We start from the raw sequence: 16253 nt of genomic DNA, 5'->3' as shown, positions 1-16253 counted from the left end.
CACTCCGGGTAGCCTGTATTCATCAGTTGTAGTTACCCTAAGAGATTTAACTTACATGGCATGTCTACCCTTGGACACTCACCTGGAAGTTGATTCTCCGTTTTTTGTTTTTTTGTTTGTTTGTTTTTTTGGCCATGCTGTGCAGCATGCGGGACCTTAGTTCCCTGACTAGGGATCAGACCTGCGTGGAGTCTGATGGAAGCGTGGAAGCGTGGAGTCTTAACCACTGGACTGCCAGGGAAGTTCTGTTCTCCTTTCAATTTAGTAAATATATATCAAACACCTATTAATTGCTTAGGCATGATGAAAAGAAATTCTGTTTTCCACTTACTCTGCATTTATTCTTCCTCCCCAAAGTGGATGACCTGCAGGCTTTTTGAAATTTTTAGTTAAGGTTTTCACAGATTTTTTTCTTTCTCTGGGATCTACATCCTGTTGTTCTGATTAATATGGTGACCATTCTTAAGGTTCCCATCACTTTTCATTACCGGCGATGTAGGGTCTTCATCCAGCTTCCCTACTCTGATGCTTCCAGAGGAATACCTGCTTTACAATGAACTGTTTCCTGTAGGCATCCTCTGGGCAGCTCAGCCATTGGCTGGGTGGCCAGTGCATATGCAGTGGCTGCTCTTGGCTCACAGCTGTGATGCCCTCAGCTAAAGCCCTCTCCTGACAGCTTATCTATCAAGATTCAGGAGTTCATTTAAATTACTGCCTAAGTCTCCTACTTGCATTTGAGGTCGTCATCTCAGAAGTCACCTGGAGAGCCTGTAAGGACTAGAAGCTTGCCACCGATTGGGACAATGAATCCCCTCCCCTAAGCGCCTCCCCTGCTTCCTGTGCAGGTTGGACCACCACTTTGAAACACCTAGCTCATTAGGAAGCAGGGTGAACATGCAGAGCAAAGAATTCACACGTGCCTGGCTTCACAACAGGAGCTTGAGTTCTTGCTTGAATGGCTTCTGAAAGGCAAATAGCAGCCTAATCGCTGGGCTTGATTTTGGTCAGACTAGCTTGAACCTGCCTTCCGTTCACCTTGTCAGTTGGGCTGCATAAACACCAGTGCGGTTTGCCCTTGCCATGATTAAAAATTGTTTTCAATCCTGTATCATTGAGTTTCTAAGATTCAGCATCCTAAGTGGTTGTGATGATATCGTGTGCCATTTTGAATTTTTAAAAGAAAACAGTGCAAAGAGTGAGAAATAGAGCATCTGCAAGATATAAGGCACTGTCTCTGGGCCTGTGAGGAGTAGCAGAGAAGACCTTTTACACTTAGCCAGTTCTCTAAACCAGGTATTTTTTAACTCAGGATCCACAAGCACCAAAGGACCAGCAAAGATTGACAAACTTTTTGAAATTAAATGCAGAATTTTCTGTGAATGTATGTATGTTCACCTTTTTAAGGGAGAGGATCCCGCCTTTCATCAGATTCGTAAACGTGTAAAGTCACCTGAAAGGTTAATAAGAAGTGCTAGATTGGATGGTAGATTGTTGTAAACTCATCCAGGAAACTCTCCTAAGGTTAACTTGGGACTGGAAGAAACTATCCTTTGGCCCTATAGAAATAGAAATACATCGCTGTTCTGCGAAGCTACCCAGGAAATAAGATGAAGCTCTGTGGAGCTGGAAGAAGAATTACCTGGTTCTCTTCCCTTTTATAGATGGGTAAATTGAGGGCTGTAGTCTCAGATGCCAAAGCCACAAGAGTACTTCTCTGTTTCAGATACTTTTTAGTATTCACTTAACAGTTCAACAGTTTTTTGGAACATTTACTTTAGGATAAACTGGGAGTTTTCAGTCTTTCTATATTCAGGGCATTTTTTCAAATATTGGACATTTTGCAGTACACTTAGCGGAATTAAGTTACACTGCAGTTATGGTATACAGTTCTTGGTTGTTCTCAACATAAATCTTTTCTTCTCTGCCCTAACTTGCCTTTGTCTTGTTCAATCCCGGAAGAAGACAGTCTTTCTTTGGTGTGGTTTTGATGACGTACTACTGATCATATGGTTAACTCACACTGTACGTTTTGGCATCATTTTAACAGTATACATTTTTAGTAATTCCATAAAATATATATTAAAAAGCAAAAATTTTACATAGTGATTCTCTCTTCTTTGTGTGCCCATGAAGTGTTCAGCCTCTGGTTGAGAACTGCCAAGCTAGATTCTGGGCTGGGTATTAGAGATTCAAAATTTTAAAGATCTACCCACTGAATGCTTATTGTTCTAGTTACAAGGTAACCTCCTTGAGCTTTTGGAAGTTATATTATCGTGGGAAAAACATTTAATAGCTACGACAACAGGTAAAATAGTTTCTGACAGTGACAAATGTTAAGAAAAAAATTAAAGGATAATAGAGTGGAGAGTGAATGAGAAGGGAAAGTGGGGAATCTTTTTAGGGTTCTTGGTGGAGGTGCCTTTGAGTGATTACATGCATAATGAAAAATAGACCAGCTCAGAGAGCTCAGGGTAGGACGCTCCGAGCAGTAAAGCAGCCACTGCAAAGATCCTAAGAGAGGGATGGCCTTGGCACACACACAAGCACAAAGGACCATCAAAAGGTCATTGGGGCCAAAACACGGTAGAGAAGGTGGGGAACGGGACACAATGAAATTGGAGAGACAGGAAAGGGCCAGATTAAATTGTATCTCGGAGGCCAAGGTTAGGGAGTGTGTACTTTATTCTAATTGTAGTGGGAAGCCAGTGGAGCTTTTTAAGCAGGGGGGTTGAGTGTTATCGCCATTGTTTTAAAAAACAGAACAGTTAGTAGAAAATAGATTCTGGAAAGGAATGAGTGGATACAGGGAAGAATAAGCAAGCTGTTGCCATAGCCCAGGCGGGAGGTGATGGTGAATTGGGCTAGAAGGGCAAAGGTAGAAATGGTGAGTAGAGGTCACGCATCCCACGCACCAAGGGAGTCCACAGTCTGGGCTGTTGTTCAGCTCAGCCAGAAGCACGTGGGCATTGCTACATCCTCAGGTCTGGGGGTAGGACGTGCGTCCAGGGGACATAGATCCTTCAACCATCACCTTGTCAAATCTGAATACAACAAACTCTTAAATATTTTCAGTGTCTCACTCCTGTAGACCATGTGAATTCACTTCATCCAGGGCTTCTTTCCAATAAAACATGAAACCAGGAAACGTTCTTTTCTTTCTCTGTACTTCCCTGCATCCTCTCACTGCTGCAGCATGAAGAGACTAGTCATGGCTCAGTACAAAACCACAAAAACCTTTCCATGCATCGGGCTTGAAGAAGGGAAATCAGCATCTTGCCTTTTTTGACTGTACCCCCCTCTGGGAAACCTTGAGAAATGGGTTTTGTGTGTTTCCCTGGACTTGACTGAAGCCAGGTCTCTCCTGAAAATAACATCGCTCGCTGTTGTGTCTAACTCAATATCAATTGCGGGGCCTTGCTTCCAGCCTCGGTATTTGGTAAACACCCAGTTTCTTGACACTCTTGTTTCCCAAGTCCGCTGGGGTCATCTTGAGCCTTGGCCTCGTTCACTGAGGATCATGGATTTCTGGGAAGTCTCTACCTCCAGCCCTTCAGCACGGGTATTAAAGGGCCCTGTCAAGTTTTGAAGGGTGTGACCATTGCCAGAATCCCCACAAGCCGAGCCCCTGAGGCATGCTCTCGCCAGCTGGCCCACATCCACACCAGAAATGGCTGGATTTCAGTGGTTCTCTGTGTATGGAGCTGGCCGAGTTCCCCTGGATGAAAGGCAGCCTAATATAAACTGAAAATGTTATTAATAAGCAGCCACTTAAGAATTTCCTATGACTTGCCAGTGATTTGGGGGCCTCTGTGTGAACAGGGAGAAAAGCACAACTTGTTTTACATGGATTAAGGGACCGGTGCAGTCAGTCTGACGGGGCCCCAGAAAGGCATTCAGGTGTTTGGTGAAGGGCTCTGGAATCTAGCAGATCTAGGTCTGCGTTTCCATTTTCATCCTTTCCCAGCTGTGGGAAACACCAGCTCTCAGAAACACTCTGAGCCTTGGTTTTCCCATCTGTAAAATGAGAGTGATATTAGTAATTTCCATCTCTTAACTGTGCTATGAGGATTAAATAAGGAATGCGGGGAAAGTGTTTAGCACAGAGCCCGGTGTACACTCCGTAAATGTCTTCTTCGAAAGGAAAGTTGGAAAAAGCATACCCTAGAAGTAGAACCAAACTGACTTCACTTTTCCTGGTTTAGGGTGAGAAAAAGTAGATGTGGTGTTCTAGACACACCACATAGTAGCAATAGTAGCAACCAAAGCACTTGGCTTCTTTGAGCTCCCCCTTCTCCTTCTATAAAATGGCAATAATAACCCTTGTTCCTCTAACTTTGTAGAGATTTTTGGCAATTCAGAACTGAATTGAAAGTGTGTGGGCAGCTCTGAAGTACTTGATCAGTCCCAGGGTCATTAATTTAATATCCAAACCTGTCTGCCTTATTGTATCTCGGTAAGAAACCAAGGTCGTTTCTGTGACCTTGAAATATTAAAAGGATGGTAAAGGGTAAGTAATCCTTTGGTAAAGATAATAATCAAATTACCTTTCTCAGTCCAGCACACCTTAAAGTATAGACTAGGTTTTTCATAAAGACTTGTAGAAATGACCTGTTTGCCACCCATCTGTTTTCCATTGATCTGTTTCCATCCCAACTAGAATATATTAGTAGGGGTTAGATTGACTTCTAGAGAACCAGAACCATGACTATTTTTATTGACTTGTTTTACTTTTTGTCCCTACCCAGAGCATAGGGCCTAGTAAGCTGGCACAGAGTCAGATTTCACTACACTCAGCGTGCTGTAGATATTCAGTTATTTAATGCTAACAGCAACTCAGTGAAGTGGCAGTTAAGATTGGAACCCAAGGCACTGTGCCTCCAAGATCTAATATCTTAATCCACTGCACTATATACTGTTTTTAAGTACATAGGGGATATTTAATGCTTCAGATTTGGTCTACATGGGCTTAGCCAACTTCTTACACACAGAAGGTAGAGACTGAACAAGTACTTGGGCAGGTGGCATGGAAGAGAAAGGCAAACAAAGAGATATTTTGTGGAGTCTTCCAATTCTTGAAGTTGGGAGGTGAGGAGTGTTAGAATTCAGTGTGCAGTCATTTCCTCAGAAACTATTCCCCTGAAGGACTCATCTGGAAAGGAGGAGCTCTTGGAACATGACCTGCTCAACATCCAATGAAGCAAAAGCATACATGCCATAGAATCATGGTTAACATATGGACAAAGAGAAATGGAGGAATTGATCCGGGCATAACCATTCCATCTACCTTGGTTTCTTCTTAGGGAGGCGGTTGGTCTGACAGCAGTTCAGGAAATCAGAGCTTCTCTAGGTACCCACAGCCTTTCCTACGGATGCAGTGATGGAGGTAGCAGTGTTGCCATGGAGACACCATCAGTAGCCAAGTTCTTTTCCTTTGAGGGCTCACTCTTTCCACTCATAACGATGCTCAATTAGCTAGCTGCGTGTTTGGTAGGCAGATTCCTCACTAGCCTGTGAACATGGTTTACAATAAAGTTAAAACTCCTTCACCTGGGTTGCACGTGTAGTCCTCCAACTGCTAGCTTGTCACCGTCTTAGACTCCTCTCAATATCTTGATGACACCTTCTTCTCTCTCACCTCGTGCCTTTATTCAACCGTCAGGGATACTCCTTCCTTCTCTCTTTACCTAGCAGCCTCCTACTTAGCAAGTTGTATGCAGTGCCCAGCCCCTGGTAGGTTTTCTGTTAATAACTGACCTAACAACAAAGTCACAGGACTGTTCACTTTGTTTCTTTGTTTCAAAACTTATTTTGAAAACTTGCAGTGTTATATACAGTTGACAAGAATAGCATAATGAACTTCCAGACACCCTTCTGGAAATGTCTGTGGCTGACATTTGGCACTTCTGTGCTGCTTGTTCCCTTCCTCCCTCTCTTTTTTGCATGTGCCCGCGATGCATACACATAGATTATTATTTTGGCTCAACCCTTTGAAAATAAATGACAGACATAATCCTTTACCTGTATGTATTTCAGCATCTATCTCTAGCTCCTTGTGGCCTAGATCTTTGTGTCCCAGTCAGATAGGGGCTCCTTACTGTTCTGTTTTGTTTTAATCCCTCACAACCACCACCAGAATGCATAGTACATAGTAGATGTTCAGTGAATTATTGTTTAATAAATGAAGCTGCCTTCGAACACTTGCAGTAGTACCCTCTTCCCCCTTGGCACTCACCTTTCCAGGGTACCCTGATCCATGGTTCCTCGTTCGGTAGCAGCTGTAACTCTCTGCTCTAGCCTGCCTGTCTCGTATGTGGGGTGGGCCACAGGGGCCCAGGTGTGGTCTTCACCCAGTGACTGTTGGGAATTGGGGGGTAAGCACTCCTGCCTCCTTGATTCTCCAGTGGGACAGCTCTGAGGAATGTTCTGTACCATCTCCCGAAGCTCCTCGACTGAAGGGAGTCTCAGTTGCCCAGAGCTTCAGCTGGTCATCACCTCTCCCTGTGTTAGCATCCTTCCCCGCCCTGCTTGCCTTCTCCAATTCCCTCTCAGGCCTTTTTGGGATCACCTCCCAAACTTCTTTATGTTCAGATGCCTTCCAAGGATCTGATTCTGGGGAAACCCAATCCAAGACATCATTCCTCAATTGCTGAGACATCAGACCTGGAAATCAGAGTCTGGTAAGAGATACTCAGAATATGAAAAGTCATCCAACAGACTTATTTTTTTTTTAAAGGAAATGTGTTTCCACTGCTAAAAATTCCAAGATAAATTAGTCTGAAGTAGGGCCCTGTGTATGTTTCTTCACGGAAATATGAATTGACATATTAAGAGAGGAGACAACTGCCACTAAAGATGATCCTCTAGCAACCCTTGCAGTGCCTGGGAGAGAGAACCTCCTCTTGGTGCAGATGGCCAGAGCCCCTGGAGCCCGGGCGGAGGGCAGGGCGTTGGATGGGCCCGGCAGCGGGTTTTGGCTCTGTTGCTCGCACCAACCTCGTACCCAGCTGGCCCTGTCACAGTCTCCGCCCTTGAGCTTCTGTGTTTTTTAGGAAACCGTTTTGCCTTTCTCACAGAGATAGAAATCTTGCTTCCAGACATGGCAAGTGTCAAGGTTCATGCCTGGGTCCCTCATTCAGACGGAGGGTTTGCCAAAAAAGGGGAAAAACACAGTATTGTGGCTGGGGGGAGGGGGTAAAGGAGCCAGTGAGGCCGCAAATAACAGGATATGCCAACGTCTGGGTATCAAGACGGAGGAATATAGGAATCCCAAGGGGAAGGGGATTAAGGAGAAAGGAAGAGCTTTCACACCCATTAGGATGGCACGGTCCCCTGAATCTCACATCGCCGCTTGGGCTTTGGGACAGGCAGTGGCTCAGCCAGTTTGGACGACAGTGATGGGGGAGGGGAGGCCACACACCACCTCCTGAGAATGACTCATGCCACACTCCTCCCCACCTCAGAACCTCTGCTTGCTTTCCCTCTGCCTGGAAAACTCTCGCCCTGGTCTTTCTCAGAGCTGCTTCCTACTTGGTCTTCTAGTCACAACTCACATGTCACTTCGGTGGGGAGGCCTTTCCTGTTCCATCCTCGGCTCCTCTCTTATCTCCTTGCTTGTTTCCATCATGACACTTATCACGACCTATAAATGGCAAGTTTATCTATGTGTTTACCTGTCTGTTGTCTGTCTTCCTCACTTGACTTGAAGCCCCATGAGGCTAGAGATGACTGTCTGCATCACTGCTATATGCCCAGCATCTTCATACAGTGAGTGCCTAGTACACAGTATGTGCTCAATCACTGTTGTCTGCCTGGGGGGTTGGTTGGATATGGATGGAAGGATGGTTGGACAGATGCAGGGAAGGATGGAAAGATGCACAGAAGAAAAGAAGGAAGATTTGGCCACTCTCCTTAAAACAAGGTGGTGGGAAGAACATTGGTCTTGGAGTCAGACGGCGTAGGTTCTAGTCTGTATAACTTTAGTCGAGTTGCTTATGAGTTTGTAGAACACATAGTTCATCTGCGTGAAATGGATGAAAATGACAACTTTATAGGGCTGCTGAGAATGAGTAAAGGAGATAAACTGTGAGACAAAATGACTATTATAAACCTTTTGTAAATGTAAGAAATAATATTAATATTAGAAATACAGCCGCCGTGTTCAGCCTTACCGGCCATCCTCCAGTAGCAAAGTACGTACTGGAGTCAGGGCCCTGGGGCTCAGACCTGTGGTGTGGAGCCCTTGATCCTTTGGGGACAGACTTCCGCCTCTCGCAGCATCCTCATCTCACGTGGAAGGTAGGAGCTGAAGCCCTGTGCGTGGGTCGTGTGATCATGTGACGCATGAGATTTCGGAGGGGAACAGGTAGTGTTCTTTGTGATAGTTCAGTTTTGACAATTCTGACCTATTCCTCACAGGAGTATCTCAGCGATATCTTAAAGCAGGGGGACCCCACTTCCAATTCTTACCGGCTCACTTACTCAGCACGGTGATGCCTTTTTTGGCTAAGAATACCCACTGTTTCTTTATTCAATTAGATCCAGGCAGCCTGCAGCCCAGTACAATCTCTCTTCACTCAAAACACGTATTTACCTATTTTTTAGTTAAAAAAAAAAAAAAAAAAAAAACGCGTAAAGTGGGAAAGGTGTTCCACAGTGCGGTAAACTGAGAATAATTTTTGGCTCATTTTAGGCTGGTGCTCTGCATGTGTGTGATACGTTTCCAATAAGTCCTCATTGGAAATTTGAGGAAATGGGGCAGCAGAGCAGACTGGGGAAGCCTGGCTCCTGCCCAGCCCCTCGTAAGTCTGGCCTGCCGAGGACAGATCCTTTAGGTGGTTGGCAGTGGCATAAGTTATCACACCTCTGAGAGTCTGTGACCGATGTACAAAGACACAATTCAAAGCCAGGGCTTAGTGGTTTTAAATTATCCATGCCCCATCTCTCCCTACTTGCACAGAAAATTGAAAGTTGATAGCTGTAGAAGTCTGGTTTTCAGATGTTTTTTATCTGAGGAACCTAACTTAACTCTGTGATACCCGTAAGTGTACATTGCAATTCCAGCGTTTTTGGCATCTTCCACGCTACGTAAATAAATTCTCTGATCCTGCTACAGGGCACCAGATCAGAACAAACCCACTTATCTGCATTGAAGAATGCACATCTCCTTGCCGAGAGTGTACATGTGTGGGTAGCTCTGGCTCATGTCTTTTTATTTCGGGCCAGAGTCTTGTCCCTTGGTCCTTGCTGATGGTGTGCACATAGAATGAAATCTGGTCTCTGGTTTCTTAACATGAGGGAAAAAGGGGACCCAGCAGCTGTTTCTGTTTAACAGTGATTATCTCTGGGATTGTGAGTGTTTGAATTATTTTTTTTCTTCTTGCTTATCTGTAATTCCTGATTCTTTTCTACATACATTGTATATTGCTTTTCTTTTTAGGATAAGGAGGTAGTAGCTTTAAATTACCATAGGAGAAAAAGGCTTCCTCTTATTAAGAATAAAAGGAGTTATTCTTTCGCCTTCAGTGAACTCCAGTCATGGAAGAATTTAAACACCTAGGACGCATTTATTATTCAGCAAAAAGCTATGGAGGCTTTTGGGTTCTTTTAGCCCTCTGTCTTTAACAAAGATGTCTTTTCCCGCACCTGATCTCAGCTGCCTGAGGCATTGCCGTATTCAGCCCAGAACTTTGCATTCCTCATCTATCACTTGATTTGTGTTGGGACTGAGCCACTCTTCAAGCAGTCTGTCCTTTGACCCTGTGCATAAAAGTGGCCTGAACCTGATCTGACCATGGACTTGGGACACAGAAGCCCATACCACAGGGGAGGTAGAAGGCAGGAGCAAAAAGCAGGCTGGCAATGAGAGACACTGTTCTAGTGGCTGGTGTGGTCCTGCTTCTCACCAGCATCTTTTCACACACATGCCCCAGAGGGACCTAGCTGAGTGACAGGTGGGCTTAGTGATATAAGAGTTCAATACATGGTAGTCCGGAGGGGTTGGCATAGATCCCCTGGAACAGTTTTAAAAATGTCCATTGTCCAGAGACCATCCAGTAATGTTGGTAGAACACGCCAGTTTTCAGACTATACTCTGACTCAGGTGCTCCCCTTCTAACTGGGAGGCTAGCTACAGAAAAATGTCCTCCAAGTGCGCGTCAGAATCACCTGGAATGCTGGTGGACATGCACTTCCGGGGCCCTGTCTCAGTCCTATCAAATCAAAGTCATTGGGGCACATCACTGCTCCCTAGTCATCTCCATGTAATGTCTTAGAAACCGGATATACAATTTCCTATGACTAGAATCATCATGATCTGCAGAGTTTGATGGTTAGGAATTATCTGTCTCTTAAAAGCCATCGATAGCCTCTGTTTTTCTTTCTACCGTCTGTCAAATTATTGGGCACCTACTTTACGTTTTGATAATACTAGAAATGACCTTGAACTGTCCTGGGAAGTATGCTGGTTTCCAGACTTGTGTCTTTGGAACCCTTGGGAGGTTAGGACCATGAAAATGCCTGGATGTTGGGAGAAGGTTGAGCTCGAGAGAAGTTGGGCTCCGGGCCTCCTTCTGTCACATCAACTTGGGCAGCTCTCTTTTATATACTGAGTTTCCACATGGGAGTTCTTTTGCAAAAAAATATTTTCCTCTCATTAAAAAAAGAAGAAGAAGAAGAAAGAGAAGAGGGATGAAAGAGAGAAAGAAGGAAAGCGCGGAGGGGGAGGACTTAATGATGTGTTTCCAATCCTATCCAAATCTAGAATCCTGCAGTTTTTGACTTGAACGTGTCAGCATCGTGTGACAACGGAAGACTCCTTTCTTTCCTTCATCCTATCGCTTCTCACACAAAACAAGACATTGTGGTTCAGGATTCAGTGTTATAAATAACCTGTCAACATCTCAAAGATGAGACACCCCCCTAGAGACACACCGCCCCCCAATCTATTTATAATGAATCCTTCGGAATCACGGTAGGTGAGTTAATTGGTATAAATTGTTAGTGATTTTGCAAATGCTGTGGTCACTGGTGCAGATGACCAGAGTACTTTGAGACGGTTCAAAAGAGAGCCTTCAATACCTCCCGGTATTGTGTATTTCATGGAAGAGCCACTGGTGGCTTCTGAATACGGAAGCGAATGAATTTACAGCTGCAGGTTTCGGGTGGGGGGTGGCAAGGGTTGTTGCTGGGTAGAGGGAAGAAGGGAGACGGAGGATGCAGGATCTCTGCTCTCTGAATCATGCCTTATTCCTTGGAAACCTGTCATTCACAAACCCAATTATGTACAGGTAGAATGTCACCTCTGACAGAATGAAACCAATGCAAGCTTTGTATGATTGGGTTTTTTAATGAAATCCTGCTTTACTAGCAGGTTCTATTTTCATAAATGTCTCTTTAAAAAAAAAAAAAGCCAAATCATATATTTCCCCACGCACTCCTGAGAAGCTTTAATCAGTGTGTCGAATCAGAGAGCTGTTGGGTGTTGCTGTGTGCATTTTGCCAAGAGGGAGAGAAAGACGTGAGGACCGAGAGAAAGGCTCTTGGCTCTCCCTCTGACCCCTCCACACCTTTCTGAGCATCTGGGCCTTGCGTTCCTCATTTGTAAACAGAAGTTGTTCAATTAGTCTCTCCGAAGGCTGTCATGGAAGCACTCAAAGGGTTAAAAATTCTCTGCAAATAATAATGCCTTGCCACAGAAGTGCCTGTTCATTATAAATGAGGAATGGAAGGCAGGCAGCTAGCAGGGAACATACGTACGGTCCTTGTGGTTTTGATTTACCTTTTTTTTCTTTTTCCTTTTTCCGGTTTCCTCTTTGGTTTTGATTTTTCTGAATGTGTTTGTTGTTCAGGAGTGAGAGGCTGTTCTCTGGTTGGAGTCAGGTATGCCCTCTGTAGGTTGTTATTAGGGCTCGGGGGTCAGATTGATCCTACTTTGAATCTCTGTTCTGCTGGCTATTTCAGGTGTACTTTGAACATGTTGCTTAAACTCTCTGAGCCTTTGTTCTCTGGAAAGTGGGAGTGATATTTCCTTTCTTGGATGACTGGTGTGCGAATCTGGGCTCGTGCGTGTCAGGTGTAAGCAAGTCAGGTGCTGCGCGTCCTGCTCCGGTGCCGCCACGCTAATCCTGCTTGCCCTTATCCGGCTTCACCATTCTTGTTTTGCGTCGCACTTAGCATTTTTAACGTGCTATTGTATATGATCGAATGATTTGTTATGTTTGTTGCTTATTGTTTGTTTCTTCCCCTCTGAGAATATAGGTTCTGTGAGGGGAGGGATCTTTATTTGTTTTCGCTGGGTATCAGTAGTGCCTAGAGCAGTACCTGGCAGATGGTAGGTACTTGGTGGTTATTTGCTGAATGACTAAAGAGGGCCCGAAGCCCTCGCCCCTTTCTCCCTCCTGTTCCGGCTTCTACTCGGTGAGACTCATTATGGATCTGGTTCTTCAATTCTGTGTTTTGCTTTCGTCTTGTCTTTGTTCCTTCTTCTGGAGCTTCGGAGTTCATTAGATTATGTCCATCCAGCGTTAAAAAGTGTGCTGTTCCCTGCCTTGCTGAATAAATGAGTTCAACTGATGAATATTCTGCAGACTGCATTTAGAAAAAAGATCTCTACATTTTATTCTAAAAGTATGACTTTCTAGTAAAAAACCATTAGTCACCAAAGAGCTTCCTGAACTTGCTTAAACACACTGAAACTTTTTTCTTCCCTTAAGTCATAAACTGACATAAAAAGTTTCGGAGGGAAAAAAAAAAAACGAAACCCTGACTGCTTCCCAAGACCCCTGACTTGTTTACAGTAGCTAATTAATTAAAGAGTTACTGTTAAAATGAGCTCAGACTATTTTTAAAAGCAATAGCCAGGGTTTGGATGAAGCTTCTCTGAGGTTGGAGATGCAAACCAGATCCAAGTGTGCATTCTGTCTGGGTATATCTTCAGTCGGATGAAAGGCAGGAAGTGGGAGAATCTGACAAGCCTCACTTGGCTGGACAAAACTGATTTTGTTTCTTTAAATGCATTTTGGTGTCAAAATTCAGGCCAAGACATTAAAAGAATAGGGACAAAAACCGACTGATCATCTCAATAGATGCAAAAAAGCATCTGACAAAATCCAACACCCTTTGTTGATAAAAACACTCAATGACTAGCATAGAAGGAAGCTTTTTCAACTTAAAAAAGGAAAGTTACCAAAAAACGCACAATTATGTAATACTTGATGGTGAAGGATTGGATACTTTCCCTTAAGGTCAGGAACAAGACAGAGAGCTCCACACTTGCCACTTCTGTTCACTGGAGGACCTAGCCAGAGCAGTAAGGCAAGGTAAAGAAAAAAATCAGCATTAGATTGGAAAGGAAGGAGTGCAACGGTCTCTATTCACAGATGATGTGATCTTGTATATAGGAAATCCTAAGGAATACACACACACACACACACACACACACACACACACACACACACACACTATTTGAACTAATAAACCAGCTCAGCAAAATTGTAAGATACAAGATCAAGGTACAGAAATCATTTGTGTTTCTCTACTCCACAATCTGAAAATGTAATTATGCAAACAATTCCATTTACAATAATGTCAAAAAGAATAAAATACTTGGGAGTGAACTTAACAAAAGAAGTGCACAACTTGTACCTGAAAACCACAAAATATCATTGAAAGAAATTCGAGTAAACTGAAATAAATGGAAAGACGTTCTTTGTTCATGGATTGGAAGACTTAATATTGTTACGATAGCAATACTCTCCGAATTAAAGATTCAGTGCGATCCCTGTCAAAATCCCAGCTTGATTTTTTGCAGAAATTGGCAAGCCAACCCTAAAATTTATATTGATAATTCAGATGTCAGGGGCCCAAAAGAGCGAAAATAATTTTTTAAAAGAAGAACAGAGACTGAGTGAACTGATGAGGATGATTATAATTTTTGTGACTTTCTGTTTGAATTTAAAAAAAAAAAAAGAACAGAGTTGGAGGGCTCACACTTTACAATCTCAGAACTTACTACAAAAAACTACAGTAATGAAGACAGTATGGTACTAGCATAAGGATACACATATAGATCAATGGAATAGAATTGAGAGACCAGAATAAACCCTTATATTTATGATCAATTGATTTTTGACAAAGGTCAATGCAGTTGAATGGTGCTGGGACAGTTAGATAGGCACATGAGGATGAAGTTGGACTCCTACTTCATGCCATATACAAAACGCAACTCAGAATGGGTCATAGACTCAAGTATAAGAGCTAAAACCATAAAACTCTTAGATGAAAATACAAGAGTAAATCTTAATGACCTTGGGTCAAGCAACGGTTTCTTAAATATGATACCCAAAGCATAAGGAACAACAAAAAAAATTGGGCTTCCTCAAAACCAAAAACTTCGGTGTTTCAAAGGACGTCATCAAGAAAGGGAAGACAGCCCACCAAATGAGAGAAAATTTTTACAAAGCATATAGCTGATAAGGGCTTGTATCCAGAAAGTATATAAGGAATGCTTTCAGTTCAACAATAAAAAGACAGTTTTAAATGAACTAAAGATTTGAATAGCCATTTCTCCAAAGAAGATATATAATAAGCACATAAAAAGATGCTTAACATCATTAGTCATTAAGGAAGTACAAATCAAAACCATTGTAAGATACCACTTCACACCCACTAGGCAACAATCAAAGAGAAAGACAGTGTCAAGTGCAGCAAGAATGTGGAGAAAATGGAGCACTCGTTCATTAACAGGTGGGAATGTAAAAAAGAGCAGATATTTTGGAAAACAGTTTGATAGTTCCTCAAAATGTTAAACGTAAAGTTACTGTATGACCCAGCAATTCCATTCCTAGGTAAATACCCAAGAGAATTGAAAACATATATCCATACAAAAAACCACGTACATAAATAAAGCACCATTATTCAAAACAACTAAAAAGTGGAAACAATGCAGATGTCTACCAGTTGATAAATGGATAAACAAAATTTAGTTTATGGAATATTATAATGCAATAAAAGGAAATGAAAGATTGACACATGCTTCAACATGGATTTATCTTAAAAACATCATGCTGTGTGAAAGAAGCCAGTTTCAAAAGACTGCATATAGTAAGATTCCATTTATGTGAAATTTCCAGTACAGGTAAAACTTTAGAGACAGGAAATAGATTAGTGGTTGTCAGGGCCTGGGGGGAGGGGAAGGTGGGAAGTTACTGCTAATGCACATGGAGTTTCATTTGAGGGTGAAGAAAATGTTCTAAAATTAGTGGTGATGCTTTCACATCTCTGAGAATATACTAAAAACCAATGAATTGTAGACTTTAAAATGGAGAATTTTATGGTGTGTGGATTATATCTTCACAAAGCTGTTGTCAAAAAATTCAGGCATATGGGGATTAGAATTCTGGGCTGTTTTATAAGGTGCTCCTGAAGCTAATACTGAAGGTCAGAGTACAGGTACAACAGCTTATTAAAATTATTTCCTCCTTTATTTTTTTCCTTTCTTTTTATTTTACTGGTAGAAGCTAGAAATGCTCTTGTGTTGCTGACATCAGCGTTTTTATTGCTTCATCATTTTTGTAGCCATGGAAAAGGGAACAGATGGTAATCTTAAAAGAGAAATGTTTTATTTGGGGGAGAGAATTGTTATCTTTGGCTGCTATCTTTTGAAATAATTCACATGCATGATCCTCTTGTATATTAAAAAAAAAGCTACCAATGTGGGGTAATTTGGGGTTTCTAATTAGAATTTCAAACCTACAAGTACCTTTAGTGGAGGTGGAAATGTCTTTCCCATGAGATCTTAGGGTCAGCTTTGTTTAATGGGCAAAAATATTTTTGCTCTTCTTAAAGAAAATCTCACCTGCAGTTATTTTTATAACCACTTCCTTTTCCTAAGGTCTAGAAACCTTTTATAAAAAGGGAATGTTGTCACTATTTGTTAAACCTACTGGTAACATTTCTGGTCTGCATATGTATTGTGTATATTTAATGACTCTTCCAGTCAAGGAAATTGTGGGCAAGGTCCATATCTAGTGTTCTACCTAGTAAAATAAAAGGTGTTCTGACATTCCTCTTGGGATACTGATGTAGAAGAAGAGGTTGCAGTCCATGTTTAAATACCCTTAGCGTGCTTACCTGGTGGCCTCTGATGGCTCAGGACGTTTCCAGGTACGCAGTGCCACGCCTTCTACAAAGACAGGCGTGCTGTGGAACTCTCCTTCAGATGCCAGAAGCCGGTTGCCAAGGAATGTATTTGTGGT

General features: G+C 42.6%; 1 protein-coding gene across 5 annotated transcripts in view; it reads left to right on the top strand.

The window, feature by feature from the left end:
* PRICKLE2 (prickle planar cell polarity protein 2) overlaps positions 1 to 16253 on the top strand; it is a 342665-nt gene that overhangs the window by 223547 nt on the left and 102865 nt on the right. The gene's annotated exons all lie outside the window — the stretch shown is intronic.

Source organism: Pseudorca crassidens, chromosome 10 (genome assembly GCF_039906515.1).
Source record: "Pseudorca crassidens isolate mPseCra1 chromosome 10, mPseCra1.hap1, whole genome shotgun sequence".
Lineage (NCBI taxonomy): Eukaryota > Metazoa > Chordata > Mammalia > Artiodactyla > Delphinidae > Pseudorca > Pseudorca crassidens.
Note: the sequence above shows the minus strand (reverse complement) of the source record. Positions and strands in the feature narration are given on the sequence as shown.